This window comes from Periplaneta americana, chromosome 7, assembly GCF_040183065.1.
Source record: "Periplaneta americana isolate PAMFEO1 chromosome 7, P.americana_PAMFEO1_priV1, whole genome shotgun sequence".
Classification (NCBI taxonomy): domain Eukaryota; kingdom Metazoa; phylum Arthropoda; class Insecta; order Blattodea; family Blattidae; genus Periplaneta; species Periplaneta americana.
The window spans coordinates 72,200,231-72,217,024 of NC_091123.1; the positions used below are offsets into that span (position 1 = coordinate 72,200,231).

Genomic DNA, 16,794 nt, shown 5'->3' on the forward strand with positions numbered 1-16,794 from the left:
CGTGGGCGAGGGTTTCTATCTCGTTGAAGCAGTGGCAACAACGGTTACTGTCCATGGATCTGCCCGGAATAGCGCGTAAGCCGCAACATTACCGACCATTTTATAAGCATCCCTCCGTTCACTGCAGCTCAGTCCTTCATGATGAGTGATCCACCGGTTTGTGCCAGGATGTTGCGCGAAAAGGGAAACTCCCTTCCCTTTTTTAGAAAGCTCGCTCCATTTCTGAAATTCTAGATCCTTGAATCAAGAAATCCGTCTCGGGAGTTAGTGAGACTGTCATCGTATGTTAAATTTAGTCTGGTTAAGCTGTGTTTGCTTTCATCTGTTGGGCTTCCGGTATTTAGAAAACTTTAGCACTCTAGAATGTTTGGTATAATTTAGGCCTAGTGACACTACAAGGGTATTTTCATGATAGTCCTTAAATTCAAAATATTTAGGCATATTCAGTAAATTCCTCAGTCATATTTATACCTACAACCCAAACAATTAAAATTATTTCGGTATTTTGAAAGGCCTTGACATAATTTCATGAAATCACTGATCACAACTGACGTACTGAATTCATCTTTCACCATATTCGGCGTCCTCAAAATTTTCTGAGCACAAATCATTAGGCTTATCATTTTGCTTTCTTTAAGGACAGATCGTCTTTGTTTGGCTTCTAAAGATGTTGCTGTTTCGTTGTGTACCTCTTTTAACTCACTTGAGAAGATAGAAATGTCATTCTTAGTGAGTGCTGCTTTGGTCCCTTCTAGTTCTCGTCGAAATTGCCAAGAAAGAGACGAGCTTTCTCTGCAGCAGTTTTCATTTGTTTAAGACACAATCAATTGTCTCTTTCATATCATTTATAATGTATTTCTTTCCACATTTGATTATCTGCCATCTGCAATATTCACGACATGTACAATATATCAGAGATGCTATGAATACACATACAAATATTTTATGTTCCGTGTATTTGATATTTCTTCCACTAGAGTGTTGTTATAGCGTAGAAAAAATTTAAAGAGAAAAAATAATGGCCTTCTCCAATGAGAAAAACGCAAAGAAAAAGCCTCCCAAGACAAGATCCTGTTATATATTCGGTGCATTGATAGGCATATGTTTTTCACCAAGAAGTATACATATCGGTACTTACCACTGAAAACAATTGGGCCACAAAATACAGCAAAGAACTCTTCTTTTAACAAAGGAAATCGGATGGTGTATTCACTCACAAATTCAAAACTGTAGATCTCACAAATCTTCAAGTAATTTCCAAAAAAATCCGCTCACGTCACTGCAAGAGCCAGTCAACAAAATCCATGTTATGGTACATTTTCTGCCATTTATACTAGACAATCAAAATTACATTTGCCGCTAGTATAATTTCGTGGTAAATTTAAAAAGAAATATCACGAAATTAGCTGTGTCACGAAAATAGCCGAGATCGCCCTATTTTATCCGTACTCGTATATGTCAAGAGCATTTAACCGTTATAAAAATTTCTACACTTCGTCTTTCAATCTTTCCATATGACAGATCACGATATCCTATTCTGCTAGAAAAATGCACACTATGAAGTATTTTGTCTTATTATACCGTGACAATGTTAAAAACTCAATAAATATATAGTTTTACTATTGCGTAAATTTTTACGCAGAACTACGTTTGAGTGCGATCACATGTCGCTGGGTACATGGTTTTAACACAGTCTAGTATATGCAGTCCCGAAGCTTGAGTTGTGGGGTGCTAGGAACAAAAGACTGTGCCGGTACTATTTCGCATTGTCTGTAATGAGGTGATATTAGCAATCCTAGTGGTTAGCAATTATCTATGGATGCATATCTACTACGTATTGAGCTTCGTGAGTGTAGGTATATACTAGACTGTGGTTTTATTATGCTGTGTATCTTTACGTAGAACTAAGTGCGGCTATTGCGAGATATGAAATAAAGAGAGTAAAATGAGAACAAGGGGAAAATGACGAGAATAAGTGGAATACAACAATAACAAGGGGAATACAAAGAGAGCAAGGAGAATACAAGGAGAGTAAGAACTTGTGAATTAATTTGATGGTTAAATATGTCAGGGTTAGAGTAAGCAATGATTTTTTATACAACCAATCAGAATTAGACCTAATTTACCACATGTCTCAACTCTTAGCATTCAGGAACTCTAGTTGTACAGTTATTTTATTGTGCATACTAATGTAATAAGCAAGTTAATCTATTTTTTCTTAAGTACGTAATTTCCGTATACATCTATGACAACTTTAGTTCACTGATTTTAATGTTCTGAAAATTAGAGAAATGTATTATATTGCCTTATTAATCTTCATACATAAAAATCGCAATAAAATCAAATTGTATCATCATGGAACTAAAAGATCCGACTTTATACGACTAGAGGAACCGATGTGTTTCACAAGCACAGCTTTTAGCCATGGTATCTACTTTTGGTCTAAGGTTATATAATAAAATAACTGAAAAATACCCAAATTTGGAAAATTTTAGTATCAGAAATTTAAAAAATAGCGTTAGGAATTTAATTTTTAAAGAATATATATTGGTTTAATATGTGTATGTATTTGTATGAGTGAAATTGTTAAAATTGAAATTGTGTTTTTTAAAGTTAATTTAATCCTATATTTGTTTCCTTGACCCACTTTGTGTGAAATAATTATCTTTATTTGTGTTAAATGTATGTTTAGATAACTCCCTGAGCATGAATTTTTATTCCTTCAGGGAAGAATTAAGACTATTTTTGTACATGTTATTTTACTAACAATAAACTAACAACGTTATAAATTATTGTAATATATTGTTTTATTACATATACTCAAATGACCTATAAATACAGAGAATCCAAGATTTAGTTTTTTATTTTCGTAAGCTGGTAGTTTGTTTACAGTTCCCTGAAGGTGCGTTTACTTTTTAGAGGATTCAAATCAGATTTATAAATTAAAAGAAATGTTTAGCGAACCATTAACGTTAATGGAATTTCTTGAAACTTTACATTAGTACCAGTCATTATAGGATCGATAAAGGTTAAAGAACCAATAAGTATGCCCTTTAAAGCTGCAAAATACATCTCGTAATGTGAATTGATTTCTAGAGAATCAAAGTTACATATTTATAAATAAATACTGATTGTGGTAAATACTTAAATATCAGCGACCTTTTTGCAGCCTGGATAGTGGTGGTAATGGTATTGATAAATAGTGACGGAAGTTGAAAGTTTGTTTAAAGTGCCTCTATTAAAATTGCCAACAAAAGAAGAGTGAATGGAATACAAGATTGATATTATCGTATTATTAATAAAGTCTAGTAGTAAGCCCATGGCGTGACCGTATAAAAATGTAGCCCTAATGTTGGAGGAAGGTGTTGAATAAACCGATTGATGATAGTAAGTTGAATGAAACGAATTTCGCCTCAGCCGTTTCGCGCTCTTGTTAAAATAGACAAGCATTTCACTAGCAGGAAGATATTTTGGAATAATTTCAAGGTTTCTTTGAGCACTTGTGCCAACATATTTAGAGAGAATAGCATGGACATTAAAACGAAGATGGTTTTCAGAAGTGGGAGTGATAAACAACAGAACAGCAACGTTGCAGCCTGTGTGAAGGGAACATATGCTGATACAAGTAGGTGGTTTTGTGAAAACAGATCGAAGTTGTGCAGTGATGTGGATATTGTAATGTATAGGAATGGGAGTTTACAAAGGAAGATGGACTTAGTATAACATATGTAAAGGGAATACCAGTCATTGTAAGTATGTTTTTTTCCGAAATTAATTTTTTTATGTTATGCCAAACAATTTGCTTATAGAGAAATGTGTTAGAAAACTTTAAGTTAATTAATTTTTAAGATTGAATCTTCACTGACTGAATTTCAGTTTAAATCTGGTTTCAATTCTAACACTAACAGTAATATTAAAGTAAAATCTATTTGTAAACTCTGCCTATATTACGGTTAGAAATAGACTAACTTAACTCGATACTAATATGGAAGTGAAAAAGAAAATATACGAAAATGAGTTTTTGATCACGTGTGTGTAATTTGGGTTTATGTGTGTATATGCGCTCATGCTTGGAGAAGGTGAACGAAGATCATCTTCATTTATGCTATAGAGGTATATATAGGGCGGGAATATGTAGCACTTCTAAGTACTTCGGTTCAAATACTCTAGGCTTTTATGCACAATACGTGAAATTATTTGCGTACCGGTCGTGCGTAGAGGCAGACCAGGGAGTGTAATTCCCTCGAATAGATGGCGTCATGGTGAATCGCGGTATCTATGCTGCATCTATCTTCAGGTCAATATAGGATACAACAGGACATAGTGCCTGAATTGTGAACAAATACCATTGATCTGAGGAGACTGCAGAGTAACAACAGAGAAACGGAGGGGCGTTGGTGTTCACGCGGACTCAGATCTGGATGATGTAGCTGAATCGATAAGATGACACCAAGAAATGAACCACGTACTTACAGCAATACGATCCCAAGGACTTCAACAATCATCGCATAACAAAGAGGTTACATAATAAGTCACAGGCTGAGCTACTAGCCTGTAGTGTGGGGAAAAGCGTCCAAATTATATTATTATTATTGTTATTATTGTTGTTGTTGTTATCACTATTATTATTAGACCATACTACTACTACTATTACTAGTACTATTACTATTACTATGACTGCTACTTTTACTATTAATATCACTACTACTATTACTACTAATACTATTACTATTACTACTACTACTACTATTACTACTGCTACTACTATTACTACTACTATTACTACTACTATTACTACTACTACTACTATTACTATCACTACTACTACTGTTACTATTACTACTATTACTATTACTATTACTACTATTACTACTACTACTACTACTATTACTATCACTACTACTGCTACTGTTACTATTACTACTATTACTACTACTATTACTATTACTACTATTGCTATTACTACTATTATTACTATCACTACTACTATTACTACTACTACTACTACTACTATTTCTATCACCACTACTACTATTACTACTACTACTATTACTACTAGCTACTACTATTACTACTACTACCACTACCACTACTGTAAATTTATAAATTATTTTGACATACTTGCTCCAATAACTCACAGCACAACCCTCAACGTAAACGGTCAGATGATGGTTAAGAGGTTATCTTCTTCAGCCTTTGGCAATCACCAACCACAAGCGGACAGTTCTTCCGTACCCTGTCAGTGGTCCTCACAGAGTACTATCATTCGGATCATATGAATCCATGTCATAACGAGGTTGTCATTCTTCTCCCTGCTTCTTTTCTGACCTGGTTTTGGCAGGCTTGGACAGAGTTCTTTTACGTGCCAGGAATTTGATATGGAAACCCCAGCTTATTTCCATTCCGAAGGCAGCACTTAAAATCGTAGTTGTTAGCTGGGTACGAAGCCACAGACTTCGGATTTAATAGCCACCACTATATTAGCGAGAACGACTTGTAAGTTTATGAAAAGAACTACATTATTCTATTTGCTCTAAATAAGCCCGTTCTTACATTACAAAACTAAAAGTTTACGAATTGTGTTAACAGGCGTACCCCTTTATTTGCTAATGTTATTTTTTTTAGGTGGAATGGAATGACAGAAAACTAAAATTGACTCCAACATTCAAAAGCTTCTATGAAAAAATATGAATACCATCTCAGTTCTATGTAAATTAGTTTTCATATTTTTTCTTAAGTAAACTCTATGAGCAGTATTAGTGTAAGCTCGTAGGAAAATTACGTTATTTATATTTTAATATCGTTATGATACTGGTTTAATGAAGTTCCCAAAGTTGAGGGAGGTGTATACTTACCTTCTTCCAGTCTTAACTGCGAGCTCAACCTGGAATGAATATCTGTAATAGGCCTATAGTTCCCTTGTATAGTCGAATTAAAAGGGGAGATGTTAAATGTTGACTAATATATGAGGGGCTCACAACCAGAGTGAACCAAGACCATCAGTGATCAGTTTGTGGATTGATACAATCTCGGATGAAGAAAACTTAGATTTATTCATTGCCATAACAAACAAAGTCCATAACTCATTTGTAACTCCACAGAGGGCAGCATTTCCGATGGAAGGTGAAGGTTGCCAAGCGTGACCCAGGAACTTTAACTCAATATCTCAGAACTATTCCAGATGGACTTGGTCCACTCTGGTTGTGAACCCCTCATATGTCGCAAAGTGAACGAGTCTTTCTTACGCATTGAATACAAAGTGTCCCTCAAAAGTTGCACGTCCCGCTCTGCAGTGCGTAGTCCGAGGTGTCATGTTGGACTAGCGGTACGGTTGAAATAAACTTTCTTATGAAATTTCGATAAGTGTATGGTACCGGTACCAATTCAGAATCGTGATGTACATGGGGAACTCTAGCGGACTTGAGTTTCATAACTAAAGCCCGGATTTCTAAACAAAACGCATATTCTTTTCCACACTTTTATAGGTAAGCAGAAAGGTTATACTTCGTAAGACACACCTATATAAGCAGTTTTAGCTATGTTTGTTAATGCTTATAAATTCTTATTTCCCAGGAAAACGTTTTTGCATACTTATTGTACAATTTTTAATTAAAACAGCATATTTTCCTCAAAACTGTAATTTTAAAAGTGCATATTTCACTCCTAGCCGTTATTTATCACTGATTCCCTTTTTTTATTGGCTAATAAGAAATTAGCTTCAGTCGAATGCGTAAGAAAGCAATGCTAGAGTATGACCCAGGATGTTGTGAAATAATACTGCGTAGTTATAATGAGGAGAGAACCTTGGAATTCCCCACCAAGCTTCTGCGATTAGGCAGTATAAAGACGTGGATCTTCTTGTTTTCAACGTGGAGAAAGTGTTCATAAAGTCACCGATTAGGGTTTAAAAATTTCGTGAACTCCTTCAAAATTTGTCTTCACCTCCTCAGCCAGTGTAACTCGATGGGATACGTTGTTACATGCTGTATCATACTACTCAGAAAATTTCACTGAAATGAAAAATGTTTTGAATTTCGTAAATGCAGAAGATGCAGTCAACATTGCCACATCCCACGAATGTTTTGCTAAAAACGGCATCCAAGAAAAGATTCAGTACATCCATAACCGTTTCTCCAAAATTCGCGAAATTTTGAAGCAGTTGGAAGCTCGAAATAATTCCTTGGAACATTCACTTTCTCTGATACGAAATTTCGGTAACATTATCTTTAGAAACACATGGGGTTGCAAAAATTACGATCGACAAACTCAGTCAGGCATTACAGAAAAATTCCGGTTACAAAACACTGTGTCAGGTTTCTAAAAAATCTTTCTGGTGAAGAAACAGGTATTGAAGAGGAATTCACCGAAGAACTGTGTTTTTTTCCACATGCGCCTGTGACGTCGTGCGATGTCGAAAGGACATTTTCTCTGTAAAAATCATTCTTCCCTGACAGACGCAGGAGCTTCACACAGGAAAATCTCAGGATGATCTTCCTTGTATACTGCAACAGCCTTCAATATGGTAAGAGTTCTACGAAACAAATAATTTATCATCTTATTCCGTCTATTTGTTTTTGCTTATTTTGGTGCTTATTTTCACCATTTTTTGTACTTATTTTAATGTTTCCGTGAATTCGTTTTTGCTTATTTTGGTGCTTATTTTTTACCATTTTTCGTGCTTATTTGCTTTCTTATTTTACTGTTTGATTGTGCTTAGAAATCCGGGCTTTAATCATAAGCTATCTATAACGGCTGGGATGGATCATCGTGCTGACTAAACATTACCTTCATATGGGTTGGATGTTCGTTCACCTCTGATGAATTATGTGGATGTGAGCAATCTGTCGCCTGGTCGGTCTTGGCACTTCATGGACTGTCGTACTGTGGATAAAGCAACAAATCTACACAGTGCTTCTTGCAGTTGGCTTACCTGTCCTGAATAAGCTCTGACCATAGCTAAATTAATAAAGAAAAACTTTGTTGGAACCAAGTAATACATCCTTATTTCTTCTTGTAAAGTCGACATCATGTAGCTGCTATCTTAGACAGTAGCTTCTGTGGTTTTTACATTGAGGGAACTGTGGTTCAATACTCGGAATACTCTTGATGGAATTTGTGTGAATAAGGCAGATATTTTCAAGGGTTTTACTTGGAGTCTTTCCGTTTTCCTCTGCCATTCTAGAAACAATCCCCACCTTCCCTCATTTCATCTATAATGTGCAATAGTTAAAAATAAACTAGGGTGTTCTCTGATGCTGATATAAAATTTAACTGCTTGAGATTCTGGATCCTGCCCGTCTGCGCCTGAAGTTCTAGAACGTTGGTCTTCTATCCGGGCGCAGGCGGCACGGGTTCGATCCCTGAATAAATTTATTAAATTGATTTGTAATATATAATAACACAATCAACATATTTTAACAACTTCTCGTCCATACATAGGAGTCACATCGTAGTTCAATTAAATGACTTTGATATGATTGCTTGCAATTTAGTCTTATTTTGTTTTTTTGTAAAAGTATGCATATTTAATAATTATACACATTTAAATAGTAATCCATAACTATTTTTCATGTACATTACACATTCAAGCACAATCTTTGCATTTCTTTTAAATTATTCTTAATATGGTAATACAAGTGATATAGCCTACTCATTTAATTAACACTATTCATGTACATTTATTTTAGCGTAATATGATATGGTTACTTAACTTAATTCCGATTAAATATGCATATTTAAAATTTTGATTTTAATTGGTACACTTAAGTGTTTCACCGTATTTTATTTTTTTATTAATTTTTTTTAATATTGACATCAACAATCTATACTTTGATATTACGCAAAAATCTTCACTACAATTTTAATGCAATGTATTTTTCACAAGACATTTCTAATTATCAATGTTTGAAGATGCCATATTGAATGGCGAAAACTTTAACAATTTAAAAATATAATGTAAATTTATAATTTCATAATTTACATTAAAATAAGTCATATGATTGAATACTATTCTTTTTTAATTTACTGAATTAAGTTCATACACCTGTTGCAATAGAAAGTTTGCTGCACAAGAAACTCACTGAAAAATGTAAACAACACAATAACTCTAGTACAATAAAATGTGGAACCACAAGTCCAATCTAAAATTTCCATACTGAAACTAGTTCTGTCATTTATCGGAATCAGACATTAGTAACCCGTTTCATTGAAACAAATGTGAGATGGCACCACTTTTATTTTTTTCTGTGATATGAGACAAATTCATCTCAGCTAACGGTATAGACCTAAGGATAAAATATACCGGGTCATCACTTTATTTGTAATATTAACCTGGCTATACCTCTGGATTAACGGTTGAGAACCACAAACACTATGTTACGCCCTTCCACGACCGAAGTTTGATAATATTAGTATAAAATATAAACAAATCACTTTTCTGGATATAGGAGGGAAGAAAAGTAGTGCATCCATTTACGTAAACTAGGATCTATTACGATTTTCAGTTTGATAATTTTCATTTGGTTTCTATTTATTCAAAACACAGTACAGTATTAACGATAAGTATTTTTATTCACTAACCGAACTATCTAGGCGGACGTATTCATTATGTATTGTATAATATATTGTTTACAGCATATTAGCATATAATATGGAGAGTGCATTTAAATTGAAAAATAATCAAAATCTGGACATTTAAACAAATTGTTGAAAATGATGGCCATTCATTTCTATACGGGGTTCACTTCTTTTTTGTGCATATTATCGAAAATGTTTTTAAGCATGTCTTCTGAAATTGAATGCATTGTTTCTGGAATGTAATTCTTTAATTCTTCTATTGTTGTAGGAGTAACAAACACAACTGTTTTACAGTAACCCCAAAAGAAATAATGTAAACCATCAGTCGACGTAGAGGATCATAATTCTGTGCCTCTTGAAATAATAATTCTGTAGCTACTCTTTAACAGAGAACCTTACTTACATATTGTAATCACTTCACTTCTGCCCGATTCGCACAGATAAAATTACTCAGACATGCTATCTACTGTCCGTCCAAGTGTTTTGTCGCAGGATCGTAGAAAGGGGGGAAATTACGTGACAGTTAATTACTTAACGAGGCTCTTTTATTTAAGTTATTTTAAACAGTTGTATAATATTACGTATACATCCAATTCCTGACAGAAAATGTTTTCAGAAAAGAACTAAGACAACTCAGCCACTAGCCTTTACAGAGGGGCCAGTAGAAATGGATGTTGAAAACAGGAAAGCGACGTAACCAAATGGATACAGTACCTGTGCGAAAATATGATTCAATAATGAACGCACTTTATTCACTGGAAAATACGAGCATATTTCTGGAACGTACTATAGGTCACTCACTCAAAACTGTATACTGTGACCGTAAGGCGACTTTGACTACATATGCGGCCTTGGGTGGAAGTTCACTAGTAGAAGGGGTGGGAATCAAGTACATTAAGGGGTTAAGTAAAGCTTACAGCAGTAGGTCTAAAATTTTTGGAAATATTAAACATTTTTTCCCTCCATTATTTTATCTTGTACAACAATGAAAATTGGTATGAGTAAAACACAGTCCTTCTGCTATATGACATAAATATTTTTACGATTTAAAAAAATTATTAATATATATATATATATATATATATATATATATATATATATATATATTTTTTTTTTTCAAAGTTAAAGTAGTGACAGTTTGCTGTGCTGTGTTCAAGCGTTTCCCTTATAGCTCATAAGCTTGTTAAATTTGCCATGTTCTCTCTCTTTTATTTTATTAGATATCATGCTCTTTCAACTATATTTCTTAATAAATAATATTTTTTTTTGTGTTAGAAGAAAATACTGATATTTGACCATTTTTTAAAGGAAATTATTTTTTATCAGACAATCTATCAAAGGTAGAGAAGTGATCTTGAACCATATTGTAGATATGACATGCATAAATACACACAAAAAAATTCATCACATAATGTTGGATAGTTTTTGAGTTATGTGGGAAACGCTTCAACACTGCACAGTGAACTGAATTTTGAAAACAAAAAAATGTAAATATTTTTTTTAAATCGCAAAAATATTTTTTTTCATATAGCAGAAGGACAGTGTTTTACACATACGAATTTTAATTATTGTACAAGATACAGTAATGGAGGAAGAAAATGCTGAATATTTCCAAAAATTTTACTGCTGTAAGCCGTACCTAATCCCTTAAAAAAACTCAGGTACAATAAAAATTGAATTAAAAATAAAATGATGTCTCTGTACAATCAGTAATACAACAGGACTTTGAACTGTTGTAAACATTCCAGTTAATAAGAATGATCAACTTATAGAGAAATGCTATGTATATGGATTTTATTGAAAATACAGCTGCTCGTGTTAGAATAGTGGCCAAGTGTCATGTTTTATTGTGACATACTTGTAACCGTCAGACGTGGAAAAGTTTTTCTATCATATTTTAAAGAAAATTGAGGAAGTATAGCCCAGGCTTTGCTTTACCCCATTCTACCTTACTTAAAGATTTCCTTATATGCAAGGCACACAGTTGTTGTAATGTCATGTCTGACGATGACAAAGCTGCAAAACCTCGTAGGAATACCATAAGTCGATAAAGAATTTAGGTCTGCTGTCGTATGCGTGGATTCTTAATGGTTCTGTAACTACGTAGACGACTCTTCCATTGAGGGCCCAGGCTCAAAGCGGGAATAGAAGGAAACGAGTATAGAACGGAAAAAGATTTTTATTTAATTCTTACCCATACATATACATACTTTATTTTCATCTTGGTCTCCTTTTCCTGCCTGAAGATATATACATAACAATGCTCAAAATGCAAAACAGGATACAAAACCGTTTTTAGCAGAGGTAAAAAAAAAGAGAGAAGATCGTGGAAAGTAAGAGGAAGTTACGTAGCTACAAATGGAGGAAACTGTGCTTTACCGGATGGCAACCGTTGCTACGTACAAAAATTTATTCAGCTGTGCGAGTACATTACGCGAAAGTTAAGATCCTTCCCCAAACCACAAAAAGAGAAAAAGTTGGCGCGAAGTGTACGAACAGAGGGAATGAAGGAAAAGATGAGTATGATTTTTTTATTCGAGTTTGTTATGAAACTTTGCCGCGTTTAGTGAACATGCCTATGCAAACCCACTAAGTGGTGGTCTGCTATCTCGAACTCACACATGCCATACATGTCACAGCAACAGCGGCCTAAGTGAACTAATTGATTGTATAATAGGTGGAATTAGCACCTCCGTTATGTCAGAGCTTCTTAGCCTGAAGAATAATAGTGTGTAGACTTTCCACGCCGAAGACCCTAGTTCAATACAGTAGAATCCCGATTATCCGTCGATTGGTAGATTATCCATCTGTCTTTCTCGCACTTTTTTTCTACAGAAATATATGAAATACTGTATTACATTGTATTAGCACGTTTTTTCTGGAGAGTGCTAGGCCTATTACAAGTATTTTTCCTTACACAGTGTGGCCTACTGTTCGAATTGTCGTACTATGTAACGTAGGTAGGTAGGTAGGTCGGTTCCTTGTATAATATCCTTACAGTGTCTTTATTTTATTAAATTAAAACGGATGTCAAAAGAAATCTTCTTGTGCTAAATATTAAAAAAAGTGTAAATAATTGAGTGGTTTAGGGAAAGAGAAACTGTTGCTCATCTCGCATCAGATTACGAGATTGGAGTGTATAAAGAATCTACAGCTCGAATCAGCGTTAATGGCCCCTGTTCTTGGTTGTTTGGCTAGTGAGCGAGCTTTATGTTGCGTCATAAGAAAGAAATTAAATCTCAAATGTGCATAGAAGGAGAAGAGGAAAGAGGAAGACTGAAAATAATGTCTATTGTTCTCCAACTAGGAGATTAACCGTGAAAAGAATGTGCTTACTATTGCGTCATCTATTGAAGCGAAGTAGATAGATAATATTACCGCTATAACGTCAGTTTAAAAAACATGCGCTCTCCTGCATATGTTATTTCCTGTACGGAGGGATTAAAAGACCAGGAACTTAACCGTGACCTAATTCTGTAACTAGGATAGTACAAATATGTGTGTATCAGTGTTATCGTCTGTGCTACGAGAGTTACCCAATGGAGATACGAGTACCCACGTGTGTGACCTTATGACATCTTATGACATCAACATTCATTCATAGCATTACCCCGCTGTGTCTCATTCCCCTGAGACTTTCTCCTGGTGGGAGTACAGTATGCTCGAAGCTGAGGGACACTCATGTCAAAAACATATAGGGCCTAGGCCTAAGTCATCATGATATTGTTTAGTCAACAGACGAAGTGGTTAGTAACGGGATGTGTGGAAGAATATTGCGTTTTAAGACGGAGTGTACCGCGACATGATAAGAAGGAAGTGTTAGGTGTTGACTGTGCGGCCTGACCTGTGTGACCCAGCCAGCCAGCAGTGATGAGTAACTCGCTCTTAGTCTATCTACTTACTTTTTTCAGGGGCCAAATCCCTGAATCAAGCTGTAAATCTACAACACGAGACCGCCATTATTCATATATTTCCACAGACAGAAAATTACGAGGAGTTTTCTTGCCCCTTAAAAACCCGTTGTTAACAACCAGACTCAAATCAGTGCACTTCTGGTCCACTATCTAGCGTGTTGAATACAAGATTACGGAGGAAATTACGAAAGTGTAAATATTATTGAAATCTTTTTTGGTACGGATTATCCGATTTTTTCGATTAACCGTTCAGCTCCCCTTTCATTACCAGAGCTTCTACTGTAGTTCAAATTCCCGAAAATTCACCCGGAAATTATACCTGATAAACATAACTTTTCGACAGGTTTTCAGGAAATGTCCTATCTCCACTTTCAGCAATCCATAGTCGTCATCATTGTAAACACGGTTTAAGCCGATATAACTTGTTCCTATTACTAAAATATTTTGTATTTAGAGTCGTCTATCAATCTCTTCCTCGGGCGACCTACTCTTCTTCTGTTTGTAAGTCTGTAAAGCACAAATTGGTGAGGTACATGTTCGTACAAACTCTTGTTGCAATCTATTATGGAGTTCAAACTTGCTACTCTAAATTTCGTCATTGAATTTTTGGACTGTGAAATTGTCATCTGCTAGAGGTCTTAGAAATAGCATTTTTATTGCCTCAATCGGTTGCTCAATTTCTAGTGGTTAATGTCCAATTTCTGAGCCACAGATCAATACTATAACTGCCACGAAATTGTACTATTGTTTCTTGCCTTACTTTTCTTACTAGGGTACTTTTCATTGTTCCTGTCATATGATGAAATATAAATTATTAACATATTGCAATTTTATGCTAGACATAGGTATTACAGCCTAAATAATTAATTTGGTTTACTGGTTTTGTAAGTAGTTTTCTTATCATTCTTTCTATCCTTATTGGTTCTATTCCTCTAAATCTCATCACTTTTACTTTCTTTGAGATATTTCTGAATTATACAAGGTAAGCCAATCAAACAAAGATTTCAAGGCGCAGAAAAGTAATGAAAAGCTACTATTACGTATATAAATTTAATGAGTAGAAATGACAAGTACATGAATAACCATTAGGTATGCAACAAGAAAAAAATTATTTCTTAAAAAATTACGTCAGCCAAGTGACTTCCTTTGTAACGCACACATTCTTCGAGGTTCTTCCTCTGTACAATTATTGTAGGTTACCGACAGCGTATTCCGAATCTCACCGAACCGATGGACATCAATGACGTCACGCTGCAGCGAAATAGAAACAAAACTGCTGGAAAGTTCAATTACTAACACGGCGGCTGTACAAGTTGTTGTCTGTGCTACGCTAGCAACATTTTGCGAAATTTCCGTACTGCCATCTCGTTCAAAGAAAAGAGAGCATAAACAATTTATTTCATGAACCAGTAGTAATAACTGGTCCGTTGACATGTTCGTTCATAAGCCATTAACGTTATTGTTTTTACGTTGTGCTCATTACAAACAATACAGCAGAACACACCGCCATGACACAACAGTGCACGATGTCATTCGTCTGCTAATTCCCGCCCTATACAAGAATCAATCAGATTCACTGATGGCGGCTGATGGAAACTGCCACCACCTCTGCAAGCTGATGGAACTGGTGCGACACCGGTGGAACATCAGTGACGTCATCGTTGAAATTCGGAACACCGTGATGTCATCAGGTTTCGCAGCGCTGAGATTCGGAATACGCTCTGATGTAGTGGTTAACGCTGTAACTCTCCCCTGGTCTCATGGCAGCTGACGTCACACAAGGCAGCTCGACTAGAGTTCTATATAGAGTGTAAGCCTGACAACTTGCTACGGGAGCTGCTCTTTGTCGGTAGAACACTATCGTGCACGGATTTATGTAGAAGAATCCATAATTGTTATGACCAGTTATTTTAGTATTTAAGGTAGACATAAAAACGATGGAATTTATTAAAATTCGAGGCACACGCTTCAGTCTGCATTGAGCTCATGTGTACGAGAAATGACATTTTTTTTCATGAACATCACCTTTCACATTTCTTTCCATTGATCCTTCCTTTGAAAGGAAGCTTTATGTTACAATGTATGACATTTCATTAGCTACTTGAAAGTGATACTATATACAGTAGACCTATATATACCACTTGTATCTATTCGTCTCCTTCTACTATCGAACCGCTAGTCATCTTCCGTAGTCTATCGCTTACCGTCCAAGTTTTCTGGATTGAAACTCGGCCGAGAAAGCTGGAACGTCAAGGACAGTAAAATAACACTGTTACTGACGGAAGGAAAGAAAAGCTAGCTAGGAGTTTCATGTCGTAAATCTATGTAAAAGAACTTTGGCAAAGATAAAGGGTTCCTGACAAAATTTGCCGACAGTTCCTCGCCAACGAGAAGTGGTTTCATCTGTCGGTTTATGTCAACTCTCAGAACAGCAGGTATTCTACGCCCGAAAATGCCCATGAAGTGCACCAGTAATCTCCAGACAACCGTTCAAAAAATCGGTAAGTTGTGTGCCGTGTGCGCCACACGTATATGAATTTGAATTTATTTATAAATAGTTCACAAAATAGTACTTAAACTTAATAAGTAAAATTAACATATTCACAAATTAATAATATTACACAATAAATATAAATAATTATTAATACAATTTCTAAAATTACATATTTAATATAATAAGTTTTATCCTTCACTTACGTCTAGTTTTAGTGCAAGACTCAACCACTCTTATTTATTAAATCACTCAATATTTAGTTACTTGCCTAAGTTGTAATTCTCATTTAACTCTTCAATGTGCAGGCAGTATATATAAATCATTCATTATGTACTTTCTTTAATTTCTCTCAATCATTGTTTCTTATCTAAGCTTTACTCATTCATTTCCAGTATTTTCATTAATTCTTTCAATCCTATTTTTTTTTAACTAAAAAGAGATATACACCTGTCTGCTTTTGTAAAATAATAATAATAATAATAATAATAATAATAATAATACTTTAGTTTTTAATTGCTATTTCTTTATTAATTAATATGAATTTTTCACTTATAAATTTCTTCCGAATTTATTTTGTAAATCGACATTCAAGAAAAATATGAATGTCATCCTCTCTTTTTCTACATAAAGAACAAATACCTCCAAATCCCCAGTCTGAACCAGGAAAGTCCAAATCTTTCTTTCCGTCCCCATATTTTTTTATACAGTACAATCCCGATTGTCCGTCACCCTATTAACCGATTGGCGGATTATCCGACTGCCTCTCTCTCGCATTTTTTTTACTACATATATGAAGTACTGTGGGCGTAC

General features: G+C 34.9%; 1 protein-coding gene across 3 annotated transcripts in view; it reads left to right on the forward strand.

The window, feature by feature from the left end:
- Positions 1 to 3,566: 3,566 nt before the first annotated feature.
- The window catches only part of LOC138703195 (chondroadherin-like), a 438,940-nt gene continuing 425,712 nt past the window's right edge, over positions 3,567 to 16,794 (forward strand). For all 3 annotated transcript variants that reach the window (XM_069830884.1, XM_069830885.1, XM_069830886.1), the window contains exon 1: positions 3,567 to 3,749. The gene's annotated coding sequence lies outside the window, so the exon portion shown is untranslated. The remainder of the gene's footprint in view (positions 3,750 to 16,794) is intronic.